Raw genomic sequence first — 23,617 nt, forward strand, 5'->3', positions numbered from 1 at the left:
CCGGCCCTGCCTCCTCCAGACCTCCGCGCCCTCCCTAAGCCATCTCTTGCAGGCCCTGCTCCCACGGGCCACCTCCTCCCTGGTGGGCTCCCCCGTCCTAGGCGGACTGCCTCCCGACCTGCAGCAGCCTAGTAGCCGCACCTCGTCCTCAGTGCACAGAACTCTCCCGCGGCTGCTCGAGCAGCCAGCCCCAGGGAGGTTTGAGAGAACGTCCGCTCTTTCTCACCCAGGCTCCAGGAAGGGGTCGTTTTCATTCTACAGCCATAGCTTAAAAAGAATGAGCAGGTCGGCATGAAAGTGCCAGGATTTCTTTTCCTAAACACAGGCCTGTGTGCTTTATGAATGATTAACCAGAAGAGCCGGCTAGTGTGGGGAAGGCATCAGAGAAAGCTGGTGTTGCTAGCCTGCATCGGGAGCAGCAAGGGAAGGCGCCGACCAAGGAATCCGAGAGGCATCCTGCAACGTTTACCATATGTGTTATGTTATGCACCCAACCGTGCCAGCCACTAAGGGAAACCGGAGCAGAATCGTGACCAGAACAATCTAAAACTCCAACAGAAAAGTGTTTAATTCTTAAAAGGTATTAAATCTAAGGATTTATAAAGAAAAATTTTCTGAAGTGGATTAGAAGAATTAAATGTTGGTGTTTAAATCATCATCTAGAATTTTAACACTGAAAATATTCAAGATGATTCCTTATAAGGAGAAATCACAGCATCCATCCACTTCACTCAGGAATACAGTGGTCTCTTTGCAAAGTGCTTGGGTCTCTAAAAAAACTGCAAGTGTTCAGAAACACTGAGAGTAATGAGCCCCGACCCTCAGCTGAAATATTCTTGGGAATAAAAGGCCCTCCACATTGTCTTCCTTTGTTTGTTTTTCTTTTGCAAGACACCCATCCATAAAGTCATCACAGACTTATTTGTGAACTTTCACACTTAACCCCAGGATAAATACAGCACATTCTCGTGGACATGTTGCTTTCCGTGTGCATTCCCTGCTCCAAGTGAGCAAAGCCGTGCTCGCTTGCTTTAGTCCTCCAACTGTGAGCAGGTGCCAGTTTCTCATGGTCAGTGCCATGTCTGTCTGCTTACGTACCTTCAGCTGGCAACCGCACTCTTTTAATGGCCTCCAAACATACTAAAGTGCTATTTGAGTTCCTAAGGTCAAGGAGATAGTGATGTGTTTGTGGAAGAAAAATCTATGTTAGACAAGCATCTGGGCCTGAGTTACAATGCTGTTAGCTGTGAGTGAAAAACAGCCCGAAGAAAAGGAGATGTCGGGGGACCAGGCTACTCCAGAAAGTGCTTGATGAAGCTATGGAGAAAATGGAAAAGCAGCAAAAGTGTGGATTCTTGAGATGATGACCAAAAAAAAAAAAAAAAAAAAAACACAAATAGACATCATTGGGAGTCTGGAAGCTAAAGAGATTTACAGTTACATTACCCGGGGTCAGAAACACAAGTCTTCTCAGCTATCTGGCTGGCCAGCGTGTTTCAAAACTTGATACATCATGAAAATTTCAACTTAGTAGAGAGTGGATCTACAGAGAAACAGTTTAGAGAATACTTTGTGTGTTATCTGTGACTAGGCCGGTGCCGAAGAACAGGCTCTCCGTGCTGATGAGACTGGCATGTTTCCCACGAATGTTGAGAAACAAACCTGTGTGATGAAAACAGCTTCTCAGACTACTGGGCAAATGGTTTGGAGACCATGCAACCTTGCTACATGTGTCAATACCAAGGGCAAATTTTAAATGTAAGCTGCCCCTAATGGGGTACAAAAACCAAATCCTGGGAGCACTTAGGACGAAAAACCTCAACTGCCTGCCAGGTCACTCTGAGATGACAAAAAAAGCATGGACGGCATCCGAAATACTCTGGGATTGGTTCCACAACTGCTTCATCCCAGACGATGAACACTTTTTTTTCCAGGGTAAAAACTCCTTACCTTCTGAGTGTTACTAATGTAGATAATTCCCCTGTTCATTTCTGTAAAGAACTTTTGACTCTCTCAGTCGGCATAATATAAGCTTTTAAGACACACTACCTGAGCAAGCTGCTTAGTAAAGCTTGCAACTCCAGAGGCCCGTGAGGAAACTACCATGTGAGACTACTGGAGCTCCATCACCATATGCATATCAGTTATGTTGGCCCAGCCGGGGACAGCATCAATCTGGCTATCATCAGTGACTATTAGGAAACGTTTGGCCAAGTTGCCTTAACGATTTTGAAAGTATGACAGAAAATATAAGTAATAGCATCAAAGTCATAATGAATAGTGCACAGCAAATGAGTGGAGAGTATTTGGCAACAGGAAGGAAAAAGAAATAGGAAATTTGGGCAGGAAAGGCACTAGAACCCACCAACCAAGTCCTGGAAATGATAATCCAACATGGCATCAGAGCAAGCACTGTCAGCCAAGATAACACAAACTGTCCTTCTCACTGCAGCCAAAATAGCAGGATGGAACTCAGCCTTGGAAAAATATTCTGTGACATGAGGCAATGTGAGCCCATGCTCGAATGCAGCCTCACCTCTGCTGCATTTGTCCCTTCATTCAAAGATGTGAGGTGACAAGCCAAACGGACAAACCTGAGCAGGGTCTCAAGCCTTCCAGCCAGTCTGATAGGGACTGTAACAAATGCCAAACTCCTAGGGAAGAGCCCTCTTTGTCCACATCTCCCCTTTCTGCTGAACCAATTTCAGTCTCCCCATGTGGACTTACGGGCAAGCCAAGGTCAGAGGTCAAAGCACACTCATCTTGCAGCTACAGTGCAATTTTAGCCAACATTTTCACGAAGCCAACTGCATGATATTTGCAAGTACTTTTCTCAAGAGTTTATTTGCATTCCTACTGTATAGTGCCCAGCATATGAGCACAGTGCTGTGTTTACTATCTGATCATGAGCGTTCTGTGTTTGTGTGTACATATGTCAAACTACCGCCATGGTCTGGTAGAGTACCTAGTGCTGTTCTTGAGAGAATGTTTTATTAAAAATAAATGCATCCCTAGCCGGGCGGTGGTGGCGCACGCCTTTAATCCCAGCACTCGGGAGGCAGAGGCAGGCGAATCTCTGTGAGTTCGAGGCCAGCCTGGGCTACCAAGTGAGTCCCAGGAAAGGCGCAAAGCTACACAGAGAAACCCTGTCTCGAAAAACCAAAAAAAAAAAAAAAAAAAAAAAAAAAATAAATAAATAAATGCATCCCATTTATAGCATATATCCTCAAAAAATGCACATGTATTCATTGGTTGACAGAATACTGTGACCAGCCACGTGCACACATGCTCACACCCACAAGTACATACATATTAAGAACAAAAGATCCTATTCTGACACAGTCTCCTGGGTTCCTAATTCTGTATGTCCCCCAAGAACAATGTTATAGTCACTGGCAGTTCAATGTTTGAGGTAACTTTATAGACTGTAACTACAACAAATAATGAGAACCACCCCTTTTCTACATTTGACTATGAAACCATAAGGCTAATTGTTATGTTTTTTCTTTTATGATGAATATATAAAATAATGGAAACAACATACTTGAATGTTGGTAATTGTTAACTATAAAAACAAAAATTACTTGGATATATATATATATATATATATATATATATATATATATATATATATATATTCTTAATGAGAAACGTGAGGACTTTTAATTACACTCACCTGTGGGGGGGGCATGTGTGTCACGTGTGTGTGTGGAAGCAAAGGACAAGCTGTGGCCATCAGTTCTCGGCTTCCACCACGGAAGTCTCGGGAATCGAACTCAGGTGGTCAGCTGTCTTGGTGGCAGCTGCCTTGACCGACTGAGCCCTCTCACCAGCCCAGGCAGGTTTTTTATTCAGCCATGGATCACACCACTTTGCTAGAATGACAGCCCATTCTTTCCCAGCGTGTTCTCTCCATGCGGGTACTGAGAAGCCATCCATAGCGGAGAGCACATGGACATGGGAGTTCTGGAGTGGAACTTCATTCTTGGACACTGCGTGAGTGACAGCCAGACTCCACACAGGGCCTACTACACATTCAGAGACTTCAGTGTTAAAGCTTCATTAGAGGCTCCTACCACCTCTGTGCAAGCGAGGAATTAAAAAACCTGAGCCACAGAATTCCTGTCGTTGGGGGTTACTGAAGTCTTAACATCCCAAAAGCCCATGTAAAAATGATCACAGCCATCTGCTTCCTAATTAGCAAGGCCACCAAGCAAAGGCCTTTGCGTGCACTCCAGAACAACAGAGACCTGACTGCTTGCTCTGCCCACATCACATCCCAGATTCTCCACAATAAGAGCTTGCAAGCTTTTCACCAGGACCTAATCAGAAATCGTCTCAAAAACCTTCTGGTTTCCAAAGAAATGGTTTTCATGCTCGATATTTGGTCCAAGTGTGTCTGACATGAAAATTGGCCACCAAGTAACGCTGAGCCCAGAGTCCAGAACCTCCGCAGCTGCCCAGCTTCTCCTCCGCTCTTCGCCAGCTGCTTCTGCCAGTGAGCCCCTCCCCCACCGTCTCAGCAAAGTGCCAGCTGCCTCAGACAGACAGTTGGACAGTGTTTGAGGAGTTTGTAGGCAAGCGGTATGAGAAGGCAGGACAGGCAGGTCAGCAGGGCTGTGAGCAGGCCGGGCACTTGCTGCCTGGGCAACCGAGATCAAAGGGGAAGGTTGTTCATACTGCCGCAGCAACAACCCAGTGCCCAGCATTCCTGGTCTCGGGGTTCTCACTGCACGAAGCCGCTCTGTGCGTCTGACACCTGACTCTGGTGCCCAGCCAGGCTTGGACATAAGAACTGTCAGAGGGCTGAGGTTCCCGGGAGGTGCTCAAGAGACCTGGAGAGCGAGTAAGTTAAATGGTGAATTAAGTTGTTGGGGAAGGAATATTCCCGTTTTCTCCAACATGGAGAGTCACTGAAGCTCCCAACTCCAGGACAAAGGTCCCGCTCCGTCGTCAATGGTCTTGCCGCCCAGTGGGGAAAGATCACAATGTGCTCTGACCCCTGTGCCTCTCTGTGCCATCCACCACATGGCAGGACCCACTTGAGCACACCTCAGCTCCCTTAGACATCCAGCCCGAATGCCAACCTGCTGGCACCTCACCGTAAATAGCCAAGATCAGCACCCGTGCCCCTTATGAACTTAATTGTGTGGGTTGAAGTAAGTGCAAAACCCTTCCTGTGGAAAAGCTAGCGCAAACAGCGGGGGGGGGGGGGGGGGAGCTCTTATTTTACTCAAGGAGGTGACATCACCCTGCCTCAAACTATCTGCTGCAGGCTTCATCAGCCCGCTCTGTGTCTGTGAAGGGAGGGCCTCTCAGGCCCTGCTCTCTGGCCTCGTAGGGTTCAGCCAGCAGGAGGTCCTGGCAGGAAATGGGAAGATGCATCTGTCTGTCTAGACACTGGTGGTACTGGCTACGTGGTGTGCTGGTGTTAGCTCACAGGGCTGTGAGCATCTCGTCCCGGTTCTGCGCTTAGTGACATCACACTGGTACCCAGGAATCAACAAACATAACTCAGGGTCCCCACCACTGAGAGCCGGTTGTTAAGCATTCACACCACACCTGCATTTTTTGAAGCCCCCGCTCTGGAGTCTATTCTACACTCGGTCCAGAAACCCTGCTCCCCACTGGCCCCTACAGGCCCTGGGGGGGGGGGGTAAAAGGCCTCTTCGGTACTCTCTTCACAAATGGGCTTTCCCAGCCTCATCTGTTTAATGCCATCTGTTTTCTACAGAGACCCTAACCTGGAGAGCTTCCTGGAGGCGGCTGGAAACAGATAACCAGCAAATAAAATCAGCAAAAACTATGGTGCTTGCACAAGATGGACCACCACCACACAGCACCCAAGAGAGAGCGCCGTGATGGTGCAAGCCTGTACCAGCAGTACACAGGAGGCAGAGGCAGAAGGAGATTGAGTTTAAGGTTGGACTGGGGTACACAGCAAGGCCCTTCCCCTACAAAAAAAAAAAAAAAAAAAAAAAAAAAAAAAAAAAAAAAAAAAAAAAAAAAAAACCACCCTAGCTTTCTTTATATAACCAACAAGAAACATGAAATACAGATGAAATACAGTGTGGGCACTACTCACTTTTATGATAAAATTGTGTGTAAGAGCCCAGAAAAACATGCAGTTTCCACAAACGGTGCCAACAGCAGATGCCCTCCAGAGGAACAAGGCAGAAGGCTTCTAACTGTGCACTTACTGCACTCATTAGTAAATAAACTAAAAAGAGAAAGGACCGTGACAACCCCGAACCCGCCACTCTTTCCCTCCGGTCAACATGCCTCCCCTGTCATAAACTGTCCTCAAGTACAAAGCCACCTCTTGTGGGGATGGATCCCTGTGGAGCAGGTCACTCCCGGCCGGCCGAGAGGGAAACCCTACGTTTACCGCTGGAGTCCGTCTCCCACTCTCCAGCTCGCTAGTCCGTCTCGCAGCGGCCCCTGTTAACCCAGCCAGGCTGCAGCAGGGTCTCACTCCTCCCGAGCACTCTAGGCTCTCTCTCCAACCTGGCATGGAGCGAGCGACGTGTGGGCAGGGCTCCCAGGCCGTCTACGGACCATTCTCCCAAATCCACTGGAAAGCCAGTGCAGCAGTGAGCAGAAATCTCCAAGGTTTTCTTGCTAACTACCAAATCCAGTTCTTCTCAAAACTATGTACCTTAGCAAGAAAGTTTATTGGAAAGGGTACAAGTCTTTAATAATGCATATTTTTCTTCTGCTTTTTGTTCCCACTATATTCCAAAACCCAGCTCCCAGGTGAAATCCCACAGCCACCAGGAGGAAGACTAAATGTTTTCCGACTGGATAAAACTGGCCACACTAAAGTGAGTGGGAAAATTAAATAAAGTGAGTGGGAGCGGACAGAGAAACCCACGGCCTCCAGTCCCACCCTAATTCAGAAATGCCAGAGATGTGGCACACTGGGAGTTGACCCAGACTACGCTGTTTGAGTTAACCACATTCCCGGGGACCTGGTTCCCACCAAGCCTACAAGCACGCCCAGTCCCACAGGGAGGTGGCTACCAGCAGGCATGCCAACGCCAAAAATGGATAAGAAAATATTTAAAGATAAAACGTTGATCACATGACCCACAAGAGCACTCTCTCCCAGAAATGCTACATGAACAGGCTGCAGAGTGTGAACTGTCACGTGAAAGGAACCTGGAAAGGACCGGTACCCCACTTTAATACCCAACGGTGTGGCCAGAATAAGCCACTGTGAGGGTTCACTCCACTCCTCCATGGAAGCCACTCTTGTCCATTCAGGGATCTTTAGACAGAAAAGCTGAGGAGAGACATGGGTCAAACCGAGCCAGTGGTCAGAGGCTCCCCTTGAAGTTTTAGCTGCTCACGCTGAGTAGCCATATCCTGTCATCTGTCCTCGTGGGTTTGGCTTAGTGAATGCCCAAGAACGGCGGGATGGCGTTGGGAACCTAAGTGGCTGATTGCCTCCTCTTTTTTAGGGGATGTATTTGTTTTTATTTATGTGTATGAGTGTGTGCCTGCATAAATTGATATGTACCCCGTGTGCACAGTGCCCTCGGAGGACGGAGGGTGTCAGATCCCTTGGAACTGAAGTTACAGCAGTTGTGAGCTGCCTGGTGTGGGTGCTGGGAACCAAACCCGGGTCCTCTGCAAGAGCAGTAAGCGCTCTTCACCTCTGAACCATCTCTCCAGCCCCTGCTTCCTTCCTCCATTTGTCCATTCACATCTGGGCTATTTGGAATCCTTTCATGCCATTTCTTCTCTTGCTCATTGTATCTTAAAATGGTGCTGACAACATTTCTAACTCCCCATCTGACACAGAGTACAGAAAAAAGCCATAGCTGCTCCTAAAGATGCTGTGATCATTAATCTTCTTTGTCAACCTGACGGCATCTAGAATCACTCACTAGTCAAACCTCTGAACACCTACAGAGAGGTGTTTCCACGAAGGCTACCCTGAGGTGAGAAGACCTTAACCACGTGTAGCACCAGTCTGGGATGCCAGACTGAATGGAAAAGGGTGGGGAAGGAAACCCCGCATCCATCTCCCTACTTCCTGACTGCAGACACAGTGTGGCCAGCCGCCTTCTGCTCTGGCCACCACAGCTGAGGGGCTCCTGCTCTCGTGCCCTCCCCACCGTGATGGACTGGACCCTTGAACTGCAGACCAAAACAAACCCCTCATTCCTTGGGCAACGAACTGCCTTCCAAGAAAGAGAAGGGAGGCGAATCCCGCGCATGTGCTCAGCCTGCTCCGACCAGGCGGGCGTGCACATCTGCCGCTGTCTCACCAGCGACCCAATGTCCCAGCTTGGTCAGGCACACCAGGGTGGACACACGCCTCCTCCTCAGCCACCCTCAGCGGTGTTCCATGTGTCGTGTGGTTTGCCTTGGCTCCTCATATTTACAAGTAGACATCAGAAAGTCACATCTGAAAGGATCGCTATTGGCTCAGGACCCCCAAGACCAAGTTTTCAGCACAAAGGAGATTTACTTGCTCCAGAGGCACAGAGGGAAGGGAATGATAGACAAAGACAGGAGATAGAGGACGAGGGAGAAGGGGAAGGGAACAAGGGAGAGGGGACAGGGCTCTTTGTCCCAGAGGATAAAGGACTGTCTGGATAGAGAGGAGACAGTCGTGACCCATAGGCAAACGGTTTATAAAGGTACAAGGGGAAACCCCATGTTAGGATGAGGTTTTAACTTTAATTGGGCATGTTAATTAGGTCAGCCAAAGGGGGCTTTTGATTGCTGGACTTCAATACTTTGATAGCTGGACCTTGGAAGTCAGCCTCGGGAGGAGGAAGTGGCCAAACAAGGGAACAGACCTTGGTGGCTAGCTTCAGGAATGTAACCTAATGGTGTTTTAGCAAGGCAGAGGGAATCGGGAAGAAGGGCAAGGCCTGCCACAGCCATGTTTGCCATGCTTGGGCTGGCTACAGTCCCTTCAACATCCAAAGAGGCAACCTCATTGTGCCTTTCCTCATAGGGACTTGGAAGGAACAGCACACAGGCAGAGCAGGCATGCAGTGGACAAGAGACAGTGAGACCCACAGAGCCCCTCGGGAAGATGGCTGACCGTGAGCTGGGAACAGCTGAGGATGTGTGGAGCAAAGCACAGCTCTAGAAATAGCAAATGGGCCCTGCCCGGGAAGAAGGCCAGGATGAGAAGAGTGGGAATTGACACCAGCCTAGCATGCTTGCAAACTAACCCCCACCCCTTGCAGGGCAGAACTCAAGGCCAGCTGGGACTTTACTACTATCAGGAGTGACCGAGGAGGGATAAAAGGCCACTGACCCCTGGACCTCGGGTGTCAGCACCATGTGTCTGAAGAAGGGCACAGCTGTGAGAAAGTACCGTGTGCAGCATCCTAGGAAACTAGACTTTTCTAGAAACACACTTAGAAAAATTGATCTTCCCTGGTTAAAAATAAGGTTGATGCCAGGAGGTGGTGGCCCACGCCTTTAACTGCAGCAATTGGGAGGCAGAGGCAGGTGGATCTCTTCTAAGGCCAGCTTGGTCTATAAAGTGAGTTCCAGGAAAGCCAAGACTGTTACACAGAGAAACCCTGCCTTGAAAAACCAAAAAAAAAATTAATTTAATTTAAAAAATAAGGTTGCCAGTGAACATGGGATATTTCTTCTGTCCATGTTTCCATGACTGAGACATCCCACTGCTTATAACTTGACTGTCACCCTCGATCCTCTGCCCAAAATACTTTAAAGAAAAAGCCAAAATCCTTAGAGAGCATGAAAGACAAGCTACAGACCGAAGAAAAATATTTGCAAAACAGGCATCCAACCAAAGACCTCTATGTTGAGGTTGGAGAAATGTCTCAACAGTTAAGAGCACTGGCTGATGTGGAAGAGGACCCAGGTTTGATTGCCAGCAGCTACAATGGCAGCTCACAACATCTGTAACTCCAGTTCCAAGGGTTCAGACACCCTCTCTGTCCTCTGAGGGCACTGTACACACTGATGCACAGACACACGTGCAGGCAAAGCACTCATACACATGAAATAAAACAACAACAAAAGATCTACACCCGAAATATCCGAAGAACTGTTTAAAACCCAACAATTAGAAAACAGATAGCTCCAGTCAGACAAGCATCACTTGTGGAAGATGCTTTCTCTTTTCCATTGTACATTTCTGGCTGCTTTGTAAAAAAAAAAAAAATAATTAGGTTCTCATGCCAGTACTATGTGGTTTTTATTACTGTAGTTCTGTAGTTCAGCTTGAAATCAGGGATGATGATACCGCTCAAAGTTCTTTTATTATTCAATATTGTTTCAGCCACCCTGGATTTTTTGCTTTTTCATATTAAGTTGAGCATTGTTCTCTCAAGGTCTCTAAAGAACTGCACTGGGATTTTAATGGTGATTGCACTGAATCTATAGATTGCTTTAGTGAGATGGCCATTTTTACTATGCTAATCCTTTTGATCCATGAGCGTGGGAGATCTTTCCTTCTTCTGATATCTTCTCCAATGTCTTTCTTCAAAGACTTGAAGTTATTGTCATACAATTCTTTCACTTCCTTGGTTAGTTACCCCAAGATACTTTATGTTATTTGTGGCTATCGTGAAGGGTGTTGTTTCCCTAATTTTTTTCTCAGCCCATTTATATATAGAAGAGCTACTGATTTTTTTCAGTTAATTTTGTATCCAGACACTTTACTGAAGGTGGTCTATCAGCTGTAGGAGTTTCCTGATAGAGTTTTTGGGGTCACTTATATATTCTATCATATCACCTGCGAATGGCAATTCTTCCTTTTCAATTTGTAGCCCCTTGATCTCCTTTTATTGTCTTATTGCTCTAGCTAGAACCTCAAGTAGTACATTGAATAGAAATGGAGAGTGGACAGCCTTGTCTTGTTCCTGAAGGTGGAATTGCTTGGAGTTTCTCTCCATTTAATTTGATGTTGGTTATAGGCTTGCTGTAACTTGCCTTTATTTTGTTTATGTATGTCCCTTGTGTCCCTGACCTTGCCAACACTTTTATCATGAAGAGGTGTCAGCACGTAGAAGGATGCAAATAGATTCATATCTTTCATCCTGCACAAAACTCAAATCCAAGTAAATCAACATAAAGCCAGACACACTGAACCCAATAGAAGAGAAAGTGGGGAAATAACCTTGAACGAATTGGCACAGGAGACAACTTCCTGAATAGAACACCAATAGCACAGGCACTAAGATTGACAATTAATAAATGGGAGCTCATGACACCAAAATGTTTCTGTAAGGCAAAGGACACCATCAATAGGACAAAATGGCAGCCTACAGAATGGCAAAAGATCTTCACCAATTCCACATCTGACAGAGGACTAATATCCAAAATATATAAAGAACTCAAGAAACTAGACATCAACAAACCAAATAATTCAATTAAAAATGGGGGGGAGCAGATATAAATAGAGAATTCTCAACAGAAGGATCTCAAATGACTGAGAAACACTTAAAGAATTGTTCAACATCCTTAGCTGTGGTGGTAATCTAATTGTACTGAAATATTATTTTGATTGTATGTTAATAAATAAAGTTGTCTGGGGGTCAGAGCTATTAGAGCCATAGCAAGAGTGTGGCGGTGGTGACACACGCCTTTAATCCCATAGATATCTGTGTGTTCAGGGATATAGCCAGCATTGGAGACATATGCCTTTAAGACCTAGGGGGCTGTACATTCAGACAGTGACGAGGCAGTCATGTGTTTGGGTTTACAACCAATGAGAAGGCAGAACAACATACTATAAAAAAAAGAACAGACAGGAAGTAGCTCTCTTTCGCGAAGCTGGGACAGCAGGAGGAAGGGTGAGATTTTAGCTCTGAGCTCTGACCTCTTGGCTTTCTCTTTTACATTGTTTCTGTGTTTTTTATTTAATGAGACGGTTGGTTACATCTACACTTAGCCACCAGGGAAATGCAAATCAAAACAACTTTGAGATTCCATCTTACACTTATCAGAATGGCTAGGATCAAAAACACAAGGGACAGCTCATGCTGGAGAGGATGTGGAGCAAGAGGAACACTTCTCCACTGCTGGTGGGAGTGCAAACTTGTACAGCTACTTTAGAAGTCAGTGTGGCAGTTTCTCAGAAAACTGGGAATCAATCTACCTTAATACCCAGCTATAACACTCCTGGGCATATACCCAAGGGATACTCAATCATAACACAAGGACATTTGCTCAACTATGTTCATAGCAGCATTATTCATAATAGCCAGAAACTGAAAATAACCTCAATCAAAGAATGAATAAAATGTGGTACATTATACAATGGAGCTGTTTTAAAAAATGACATCATGAAATTTACAGGTAAATGGATGGAACTAGAAAAAAACCATCCTGAATGAGTTAACCCAAACCAAGAAGGGAAAATATGGTACGCACTCACTTATAAGTGGATATGAGCTATAAAGTAAAGGATAGCCATGCTACAATCCACAGACCAAGAAAGACTAAGTAGCAAGGAGAGATGCACTGATCTCCCTGGAAAGGGGAAATAGAATAGATTTTGTGGGTGGATTGGGGGTGGGTGGGGATAGGAACAGGAGGGATAGGGGAGGAGAGAGAGAGACATGTAGTAGGTAGCCATTCCAGCTTGGATCTGGAAGTTCCAACCCCCAATGAGACTCTGGCAACTGCCATGCCTACGAGGCAGGGCGAGGGGAGACGCCTGGGGACCCGAGAGCTGGATGAGCCAGCACTCTCTCGGTGCCGGGACACTGAACGGTGAAGGTGGACTGTGCAGAGCTCTGGAGAACACCGCTGGACTGCGTGACACCTTCCCCAGACCCTGAGACCTACCGATTACTTAATTTGTGAGTTACACCATTAAATAAATATCCTTTAAACTACGTGGAGTGGCCAAAATAATTTCTCCAATATCTGGCGTCCAACGTGGGGCAAGAGTTTCCACTTAAAACCTGAGTAAAAAGATTCTAAAATGGAGCAAAAAACAGTTCCTAGTTGTCTCTTTCAAGTTAGCGGCAGCATGCATGTTTGAGCTACTATGGCGGGTTCCTGGCATGTGCGCTCGACCTGCAGTATGGCGGGAATGAGGTATCTGCCAGCGGCACATTACGCTGTGTGGTAGATTTAGTCTTTACTAGTATTAAAAAAAAAAAAGTTTCTGGGCTACACACTGCTTTGATAAAAGCTTAGACCCACTATTTCTGAGAATTGATGGCTCCCAGAGCTGGCAGAAAACATACCACCGCCATGTTGGGAAGCTGAAGTGGGCGGAGCCAGCAGCCAGGGCCAGGAGAAGCAGCATGTAAAGACGCCAGTAAGCCACCAGCCACGTGGCAAGGTATAGATTTATAAAAATGGGTTAATTTAAGATAAAAGAACAGTTAGCAAGAAGCCTGCCACGGCCATACAGTTTGTAAGCAATATAAGTCTCTGTGTTTACTTGGTTGGGTCTGAGCGGCTGTGGGACTGGCGGGTGACAAAGATTTGTCCTGACTGTGGGCAAGGTAGGAAAACTCTAGCTACAGAGACATTTGAAGGGTAAGGTAGAAATCTAGTGCAATGGAAACTCTCTAGAATCTACCAGGATGACCCTAGCAAAGACTCCTAGTAATGGGGGATACGGAACCTGAACCAGCCATCTTCTGTAACCAGGCAAGGCCTCCAGTGGAGGAACTGGGACACCAACATAGCCACAAAACTTTTGACATACCATTTGGACTGTCTGCAAGATGTTCTGGGGTAAAGGTAGCACAGAACTTGTGGGAGTGGCCAACCAATGACTGACAGAGCTGGAGACCCGTGCCAAGAGAGGGGGTCCATGCCTGACACTGACTGGAGGTCTAGGAACCAGTGGCTGGACGGCCCAGAGACGCAGGTTAGAGCCAAACACGACTGGCCATAAATAAATAAATAAATAAATAAATAAACAAATAATAAATAGATGAAGTGATTCCTAATGATATTCCGCAATACACATAGACCAGAGCCTAGTATAATCATCATAGAGAGGTTTCATTCAACAACTGATGGGAGCAGATGCAGAGACCCACAGCCAAACATTAGTTGCAGCTCAAGGAATCCTGAGGAAGAGGGGGAGGAAGGATTGTAGGAGCCAGAGGGGTCGAAGACACCACAAGAACACACCCACAGAATCAACCAAGCAGGGCTCATGGGGCTCCCAGAGACTGAAGAGACAGTCAGGGAGCCTGCTGTGCTAGGTCCTCTACATATATGTTACGATTGTGTTCATATGATTCCATATATGTTAAGCTTGGTGCTCCTGCGGGACTCCTAACAGTGGGAGCAGGGGCTGTCTCTGACTCTTTTGCCCACTTTTGGGACCCTTTTCCTCCTCCTACTGGGTTGTCTCGTCCAGCTCTGGTATGAGGATATGTACCTAGTCTTATAATAACTTGATATGCCATGTTTGGGTGATATCCCTGGGAGACCTGCTCTTTCCTGAAGGGAAATAGAGGAAGAGTGGATCTGGGGGAAGGAGCTGTGGGGGAGGGGCTGGGGAGACAGGAGAAAGGGGAAACTGCAGTTGGGATGTAATATATGAGAGAATTAATTAATTAATTAATTAATTAATTAATTTTAACAAAGAAAATAAATAGCTCAATTTAAAAGATGGGCTTAAAGGGGCGAGAGAGACGGCTCAGCTGTTAAGAGCACTGTCTGCTGCTGCAGAGGACCCAGGTTCGAGTCTCAGAACCCACATCTTAGTTAACTGTTAACTAGTTCCAGGGGCTCCAGTGCCCTCCTCTGGTCTCTACATGCACTGCATGCACATGGTACGAAGGCATATGTGCAGGCCAAACACTCACTCACACACATACAATAAATCTATCAAAAAAAAAAAAAAAAAAAAAAAGACAAGTGAAAGACCTGAACAGACAGCTCACCAAAGAAGGTTCGAGGCTCATTGGCACCAAGTATGTCTGTCAGCTTCCCACGACTGTGACAAATACCCGAGATACACCACACGTCCTGAGGAGGGAAGGTTTGCGGCACTCCGAGTTCAGTCTTTCGCTCTTCGGTCCCATCGTTTTCGGCCTTGTGGGAACACGGCCCATGACAACAGGGATGCAGGGCAGAGGAAGCTATTCGGCCACGACAGCCCAAAAGCAGAGTGAGGAAGAAGAAAGGACCAAGGACTCGCCTCCCCTTCAGGAGCATGCCTCCGACGGCCAGACCCCACCTCTTAAAGGTCCCACCACCTTCCAAGGCCACTGGTGACCGAGTTTCAGGCCCTGAGGGACACTGACCCAAGCCACAGACAGCTTTAAGGAAGCATGTGGAAAGTGCTCTCCCCAGCATCGTCAGGGCAATGCGAACTCAGAGCCGGAAGCCCTGCTGCATGCACACCTATGGGGTGATGAACCCCAGAGCAGACCCCCCCCCCCAAGTGCAGACGAGGCTGGGGCAACCCACATTGCGGGCACACCGCCGAGTGGCACTCCACGCTGGAAGGCGAGTTGGTTGATTCTTACACACTGCACAGTCTCACTGCAAGATCCAGAACGTGTGCGTGCTGCCCGTCGGTGTCTGTCCACACGGGAGGGAGCCTGCAGTGACGTCTGGCTGGAAGCAGCCCGGGGATGCTCCGGGAGGCGCGTCTGGAAACAGTGGTGATTCCCACAAAATATCGCGCGGCAACCAGCTCCTAAGAAACTACACCACTGAGCCATGAAAGGAGGGAGGAAGCTTTGACTGGTTGTTTCGTTTCTTGTTGTTGCTTGGTTGGTTTTTGTCAGCTTGACAAAAGCTAGGGTCATCAGCTAAGAGGGAGGCTGAGAAAATGCCCCATCAGATGGGCCTGTAGGCATTAATGATTGCTTGGGAGGGCCCAGCCCACTGTGGGTGATAGTGCCGGGTGCTGTAAGAAAGCAGACTGAGCCGGGCCAGGCGGTGGTGGCGCACTCCTTTAATCCCAGCACTCGGGAGGCAGAGCCAGGCAGATCTCTGTGAGTTCGAGGCCAGCCTGGGCTACAGAGTGAGTTCCAGGAAAGGCGCAAAGCTACACAGAGAAACCTTGTGTCGAAAAAAAAACAAAACAAAAAGAAATCAGACTGAGCATGCCATGAAAAGCAAGCCAGGAAACAGTGTTCCTCCATCGCCTCTGCTTCAGTTCCTGCCTGTGTGTTCCTGCCCTGACTTCCTTCAGTGATGGGGGGGGGGGGGGTTGACCTGGGAGTCGTATATAAACCCTTTCCTCCCCAAGTCGTTTATCACGGCAACAGAATCACACTGAGACAGGCCACGGTGCACATCAGAAGAGGATACCTGGAAAAACCACTGTGCATCCACCTCGGCCAGGTCCAGAAGAGAGATGCGGGAGACATTTGAAGATCAGCAGCTGCCTGTGGCCGTAAGGGGACCAGAGAAGGCAAGGATCTGGGGGCGGTGGAACTGTGCCCTGTGATGCCATGAAGTGGGCGAGTACCATTATAGACTTGTCAAGACAGGGGCACAGAGTGCCGCCTAAGGAAACTGTGGCCCTCGGTTACTAATTGCTATCATCTGAATGAATGTCTCTGCGGCTCATGCGGCCATCTGCCCCCCTGAAGAGCTGACAGCCTCAGAAGGAGTGGGTGTCTAATGAAAGGGGGAGTCTGGCCCTCCTCTCTCTGCCCCTCAAGTGCTTGCCTGCCCTTCGGTCACGCTGTGGCCTGCCACAAAAGCTCCTGCCAAGGGCGGCCCTGGGATCTTGAACTTGGCCGCCTCTAGCCTCGGGCTTGGCAAGCTTTGACTACTGATCTCCGCTGCAACGGAGGAAAACCGAGACACTAGTCAAGGATCAATATTTGCCATTAATTGGATCAGGTGCATCACTCCTACAGCAGATGCTGAGATGGGGAAGGCGGCAGGGGACAAAGGAAGGCGACATGGGAACTCTTCGTGCTTTCTGCTCCACGTTTCTGGAAACCTCAAGCTGCTCTAAAAAGGTCTGGTCACAGCCAGCCCCTCCAGCTCCCACCTTGACGACATCAGGCCGCTGCTGTGTCTGTCACTCATGGGGCCCTGCTCTTCCTGGGCCTGGCCAAGCGCCTCCTACCTTAAGACCTTCATGCTTACTATCCTGTGTGCCAGATCACTCTCCTCCAGGGCATCCAGGCGAGTTTCGGCTCAAATGACTCATCTCAGGAATGGCTACCCTGACTTCCTGATGCAAACTGCCCTGTTACCCATGCTCCGCCCCACCCCCCACCCCAGTCTGTTTTCCTCCTTAACACTAGTCACCAGTAAACACTGACTTTACAAGAGTATCTCTCTGCACTCAGCTACAGCATAAGCTCCATCAGCAAAAACAAATGGTCTGGGGGGCTCTTAGTTACTCTTCTGCTGATGTGAAGAGACACCATGACCACGGGCAGTTTATAAAAGACGGCATTCAATTGCGGGCTTGCGTGCGGTTTCAGAGGGTCAGGGTCCACGACCATCGTGGTGGGGAACGCAGTGCCGGAGCGGTAGCTGAGAGCTAACATCTTATCCACGGGTCAGAGGCAGAGAGAGATATACTGAGCCTGGGGCAGGCATGTGAAACCTCCAAGCCCACCCCCCCAACCCCAGTGACAACACCCCTCTAATAAGGACACACACCCCTAACTCTCCCTAACCAGCCCACCAACCGGGGACCAAGCATTCCAATATATGAGACTATGGGGCCATTCTCATTCCAACCACCGCAGGGACCAATGTGACTGAGTATGGTATGTATGGGCACTTTATGTATTTTTTCAGTGAATTAGTAAATTAAGGACCCATGTCTCTTAAAAGCCTCTAAATACCACAATCCTCTTGACTGCCTGGAAGACCTTTAGACTAACTGAACTAGCTGGAAAGGTTGAGCTGCCTGCTGGCTGTGCAGTGAACTCCGGGTTCCAGCTTCTGTGAGCTGTCACCCACGCCAGGGTGGGCTTTGGGGATGTCGCCGTCTTTGAGTCATTTATGCTCCTGTAAGTGACCCCTCACCCATAGTCCTGTAAGCAATCACAATAAACTCACTGGTCCGTCATGGGCTTCTTATCTGCAGTGTGTATGTGGTGTGTGTGTGTGTGTGTGTGTGTGTGTGTGTGTGTGTGTGTGTGTGTGTGTGTGTTTGTTGTGTCTCCCCAGGAAAAGTTGTGTCACACACCACATGCCCACACTAGGTCGGGGGCTCCATTTCCTGCAGGAGCATCAAGGCATCGGTGCAGCCTGAGATGTCAAGGGAGCTTCGGTTTCACCGCATCCCTCTATCACTGAGGAGAATCGCTGGCTCCCCACGGGGTCCCCTGCCAGCTGGCCTCATCACCTGGCCTTGTCCAGCTCCTGTGGCCGGCACTTTATACGGCCACCCCTGAGATCTGCATATTTCAATGGGCTGGGTTTCAGGTGGGGGACTGTATGTAGACCTCCACCACTCAGACATTTCAGAGATGAGAGAGTGCGAGACGGCGGGAGAGAGATGCGGATTTAGAGCAGCCGGGAAGAGCCACAGAGCCAGGGTTGGACCAGAGGCGGACTTAGACAGAGAAGAAGGGGTGGGCAGAGCATCTGCCCACGCTCACACGTGTCCACTCAGCTCACAGCAGCTCCAGGAGAGGGCAACAGCCTGGCTACTCTCTCTTCTTCCCTCGTGTTTACTCAGGTCGCATTCTCTGTCGGGCCGAGCCTATCTGCAGACGAGACCTCTGTTTAGCAGTTTGGTCTTCGGTCATCTCGGCTCCACTTCTGAGCCCACGCTGGGAGATTTGCTTTGGTGGCTCTTTCTTTGGATCTGTAATCTCCGCCAGTTTCCCGTTCTGAAGCCTGGTTTTTCTGCTGAGATAGTCTTTCTCATCTGTCATTTCTCAAAGTCTCCTCACGATGGCCCTCTTGTAATTCCCCAGACATGGCTCTAGAATCCTCTCAGTAGACAAAAGTTGACCACAGGATCTCAAGGACCCCGTGAGAGCGTCCACACTGACCAGAGCGAAGGCTCGGCAGCACCTGATCTCCCTGTGCACAAGAGTGTCCTCCCGCGGTTAGACTGTCAAGTGTCTCCGTTCATGGAGTCTCAACAGAGGCTAAACTGTAGCAGATGGGGTGATCTTCAGAGAGTCCTAGGCTTGATGGGAACCACAAGTCCAGCTTGAGACAAGCCCCACTAGCTGCCTGAGACCTGCAGAAAGCCAGGACAGCCCAGAGCAAGGACAACCAGCCTCATGTCCCTAGAGGCAGTGTGAGCATGAAGCCTGACTACGCATCACAGAGGGAAATGTGTCAAAAGGAGATGAGTTGGACAGCCAGCCCCTTTGCATGGTTTGTTCACGTGCCCCACAACACCCCACTAGAAGAACCTACCTAGACAGCTTCTGCTGCTTCTTTGGGGAGCTTCTCGAGGGCCCTGTCTTTCTTGTTCCCTGTTTCTGCGGACTAAGGGGTCCACGGTAGACCCTGGACAGGCATCCTGAGTGTGGTCTCTTAGAAGAGGGTGCACCTCCCATTCCAGAGGACATTTTCTGATGCACAGACATAGAGGGGACCCCTCTTCTTAGACAAATTCAAAACCCCTCCCGACCCAACCCGCTTCCTGCTTCCACATTCCAATGCTACGGAAGTCAACCCAAGCAGACCCTGGGACTCCACTGTCTAAACGGAAAAGACACTGGTGAGGAACCACCAGGTGTGAGGAGACCCACCAGGGTGAGCAGGCAGCCTAGCCACATGGACAAGCATCCCCGAGGCACGTCTAGTCCTGGTGCGGTGTGATCTGCTCGGTAGGCTGGTCATGGCTCTCAACAAGGCCCCCAGCGCATCAGCTTTCCCTCTGGCCCAAGCCTGTGACATCAGAACTGTGTAGAAGAAGACCAACAGTCTGAGATTTCATGAGCCCATATGGTGACTTTCACCCACAAACCAAAGGCACAGACAATAGAAGGAGCCAGCGTGCCTGAAGAGGAGTTAAACCCAGTGCCTTCCTAACTGACCCTGGTGACACTGTTAGCATTTTAACATGCTATGCCTCCTCTGTCAAGAGGAGAGGGTGAGCCAGCCAACCCAGACATTTCCAGCCCAGAACTCAGTAACGAGACACCTCCTCCTCACCCACTGTGACTCCCCAAAACTCTCCTCAAGGCCTCTCAAGAGAAGGGGGTAAGGAGGGTAAACTCAGTGTGTTTGTTTCCCTTCGCCATGAAGATGGGGCTGAATCGTGTTGAATCATGCTGGTTTCAATGCTTTCATTGGAAAAATAATCCCTGAGAAAATTGCTTACATTGATTGCACGGCATTCAGCAGTGCTGATTCAACAAACAACCCTGGGCTCATTTCTCTCCCCGTTTGTCATGACACGTGACATGCCATGAGCCGGTACTGCACGGAAGGAGAGGCAGAGCCTGCGAATCCATGGGGAGACTAAATGATAACCAATGACCCTCAGCTTGAACCTCAACTTGACAGACACTCTACACCAGCGTCCCTGAAGTGCCCGCCCTCTCCCAGATCTGGACTTCCAGGTATCAGCTACAAGGCGCACACTGCAGAGTCACAGCGTCCCCTTAAAAGCCACTGCCCCGTGAGTGAAGACCCAACACCGGTGCATTTATGAGCTGACGGTGGCAATCTCGGAAGTCCTCGGGATCGAACTGTTTATGTTTAATGCAGCATAGACTGGAGTTAAACCAAGGACTCATTCACTGTGAAGAAAAGAAACAGACTTTAAAAGCTGAGAATTGGCTGGGCGGTGGTGGCGCACGCCTTTAATCCCAGCACTTGGGAGGCAGAGCCAGGCAGATCTCTGTGAGTTCGAGGCCAGTCTGGTCTACACAGTGAGATCGAGGACAGGCATCAAAACTACACAGAGAAACCCTGTCTCGAAAAAAAAAAAAAAAAAAAAAAAAAAGCTGAGACTCGAAAGAACCACATCCTAGATGAGTACTGTTTACTAGCGCTCTTACACGGAGAAAAACGTACCCAAAGATCCACTCCTGCTAACAAATTACCAATCAAGTTTATAACAACAGGACCTCCAGCTGGGTCCCCAAAGCTGCTGTAGATTCCTGCACCCCACATCCAGTCTCTCCACAGGCATCCAGCTCTTTAAAGTCTTGCTCGGTGAGGCCATCACACTCTGCACCTCCACTTCCATTCCTCACACCCAGCAGGCTCCTCTCTCTCCTTCAGCACCAGGCCTTGGCTAAGGTCACCAAGATAAGGGGGGAACCTTTAACTTGGGTGGCCCTAGCCAGTCCTGCTGACATTGAGTGGTCACCAGTGGGGCATCCTTGCCTCATGGTGATGCGTCTTTGGGGGCCAAACCCCAACATCCCAGCAGCACTGGCCTCCATCAACCGACCTTCCTGTCATTTTGCCTCTGCGTAAGTGCCTTGGCCACACTCCTTGGTCTCCTGTCTCCTAGGCACTGGCTAGTGGTCATTCATCTCCACACTGCCATCCTGATCTTATGGGGCTTCCCACACCGGCATTACAAACTCACCTGCCTACAGCTGCAAGCCTTGTCTCTAAACTGAGATTCCCTGATTTATAACCAGTCACTGCCCCGCAGACCCCCACAGCTCCACAGACACCATGCTCCAAAGCACACTCATGACCTCCGCAGACCAGCCAGGACTCATAGCCAGGCTTCCTCAGAGACAACGCCCCTTCCTGAGCTTCCAGAGAGCAGGAGGGACTGGAAAGACCTTTCCCAGGTATCCCGCACCAAACCCACCACCACCCTCCCTTGGTACCCTCTCCATCCCACCTCCATCCTCATCTCTTTGGCAGCCCCAGCCCCACCCCAGCTCTAATGGCTCTCCTGTGTTTTCTACTATAACTGAAGTGGTGTTTTCTAAACACTTAGCCAATCACGGCCCAAAGCCGTGAGCACAACAGGACCGCCAGGCCCTCCACTGCCTTCCTTCTCTAGCCCTCTGAGAACACTTCGCTTCAGCCCAGAACCATCCATGCACAAGTCTAGGGAACCGGGTCACTCCCGCCCCAGGCCAAGCAGAGCCTCGATCTAGTGCATGCATCCCCTCCTTCCTATAGCCGCCATCTGCCAGAGCTCAACTCAAATATCACTGGGAGGCTACAGCCTTCCCTGAGCCATCCTGGGTCCCATCTGCCAAGGGTCAGCCAGGTCCCGCGGCCGCACGCATTTGGAAACCTGTCTCCTGCTGTCAGGGCACGTAGCTCCTTCGTATTGCAGCCAAATCACATCTTTTCTTCAGTATTATTCTCCTCCCCGATTCTTGGAATGTAGTAAACCCTCAGACAGGATTTGGTGAGAGACAACACACACACACACACACACACACACACACACACACACACACACAGGTTCTCTGCAGCAACCGTTCCCCTCCCATAAATGTAAGGATGTCAGTCATCCTCGAACTTTAAAATTCTATGCATGTCTTCCACATTCCACACAAGGAGGCTCAAAGGTAGGAAACAGCCAGTGTGATGAGTTCAAGTCCCATCCCCCCCACAAAAGCAGGTGACAGACTGTCCTGTGCCACTCACTGAGGCATCCACGGGGCAATGTCAGTGAGGACACAGGTCTTCCTTTCTCAGATTTATCAGTAAGGTTTGCTTTCTTTTCTTTTTTTCCTTTTGCTCCAGCAACCGGTAGTTGTTATTTCAGATTCCAGCCACTTTGCCGATACGCAGGAATACAAGAGTTTTATACATAAATCTTGCCGAGGTCACCTGTCAGTTGGCTGTTCTGGGGCGCACATTCGGTTCTCCACTTAGACAACTGTGTGCCGTGGGGTGACCGGGTAGGAAGGAAATCCTTCCTTCCTTTCCAGACGGGTACTTTGGTTTCTTTTCTTCTCAGACATCCAGGGCAAGGCTGAGCAGAGGTGGGGGCAGCGGCATCCTAGTCTGGCTCCCGATCTTGAGAAAGTTCCATCTCGGTCCCGTGCACACCCGTGGCTGTGGATTCCACAGCGGCCACTTCGGCAGGCTGGGTGACCTTTCCTCCTCATCGGGTTGGTGACAGGAAGTCTCGGGGATGGATGATAGATGGTCTTAGGCGCTTTTCTGCATCTCCTGAGACGATTCTGTGGGTTTTCTTTTGTAGTTTGCTAACATAATAATTATATTGACTGATTTCCAACTGAGAGGCCAACATGATTCTTGAGATTGGTCCTCCTTGGTAAAGAATGATACCATTTTCACATCACGCTGATAGACTAATTTTGTTTGCTTGCTTGTTTGTTTGAGACAGGGTTTCTCTGTGTAGCTTTGGTGCCTGTCCTGGAACTCACTCGGTAGCCCAGGCTGGCCTCGAACTCCCAGAGATCCGCTGGCTCTGCCTCCCAAGTGCTGGGATTAAAGGCGTGCGCCACCACTGCCTGGCAACTAATTTTTTTTTTTTTATGTGCATACAGTGCCTGCAGAGGCTGGAAGTGCGTCACATCCCCGGGGACTTCGGTTACAGACAGTTTCGAGCTTCTACATAGATACTGGGAATAAAACCTGCTTCCCCCCCCCCCCAAGGGCAGCCAGTGCTCTTAACCACTGGGCCATCTCTCCAGCTCCTGACAGAGTAACTTGTGAAGCTTCACCCCTAAATTCATGACGGTCATGGGTTTACAGTCACGTTTGTCCTCGGGGTACGGCTGGCTGCTTGGGATAAAGTGGGAAACAGTCTTTAGTTCTAAGTTTCAGAAAACTCCGT

General features: G+C 49.0%; 1 protein-coding gene across 5 annotated transcripts in view; it reads right to left on the reverse strand.

Moving 5' to 3' along the window:
* The window catches only part of Arhgef7 (Rho guanine nucleotide exchange factor 7), a 114,370-nt gene that overhangs the window by 79,889 nt on the left and 10,864 nt on the right, over window positions 1-23,617 (reverse strand). The window lies entirely within an intron of this gene.

This window comes from Peromyscus maniculatus, chromosome 17, assembly GCF_049852395.1.
Source record: "Peromyscus maniculatus bairdii isolate BWxNUB_F1_BW_parent chromosome 17, HU_Pman_BW_mat_3.1, whole genome shotgun sequence".
In the NCBI taxonomy this organism is placed as follows: Eukaryota; Metazoa; Chordata; class Mammalia; order Rodentia; family Cricetidae; genus Peromyscus; species Peromyscus maniculatus.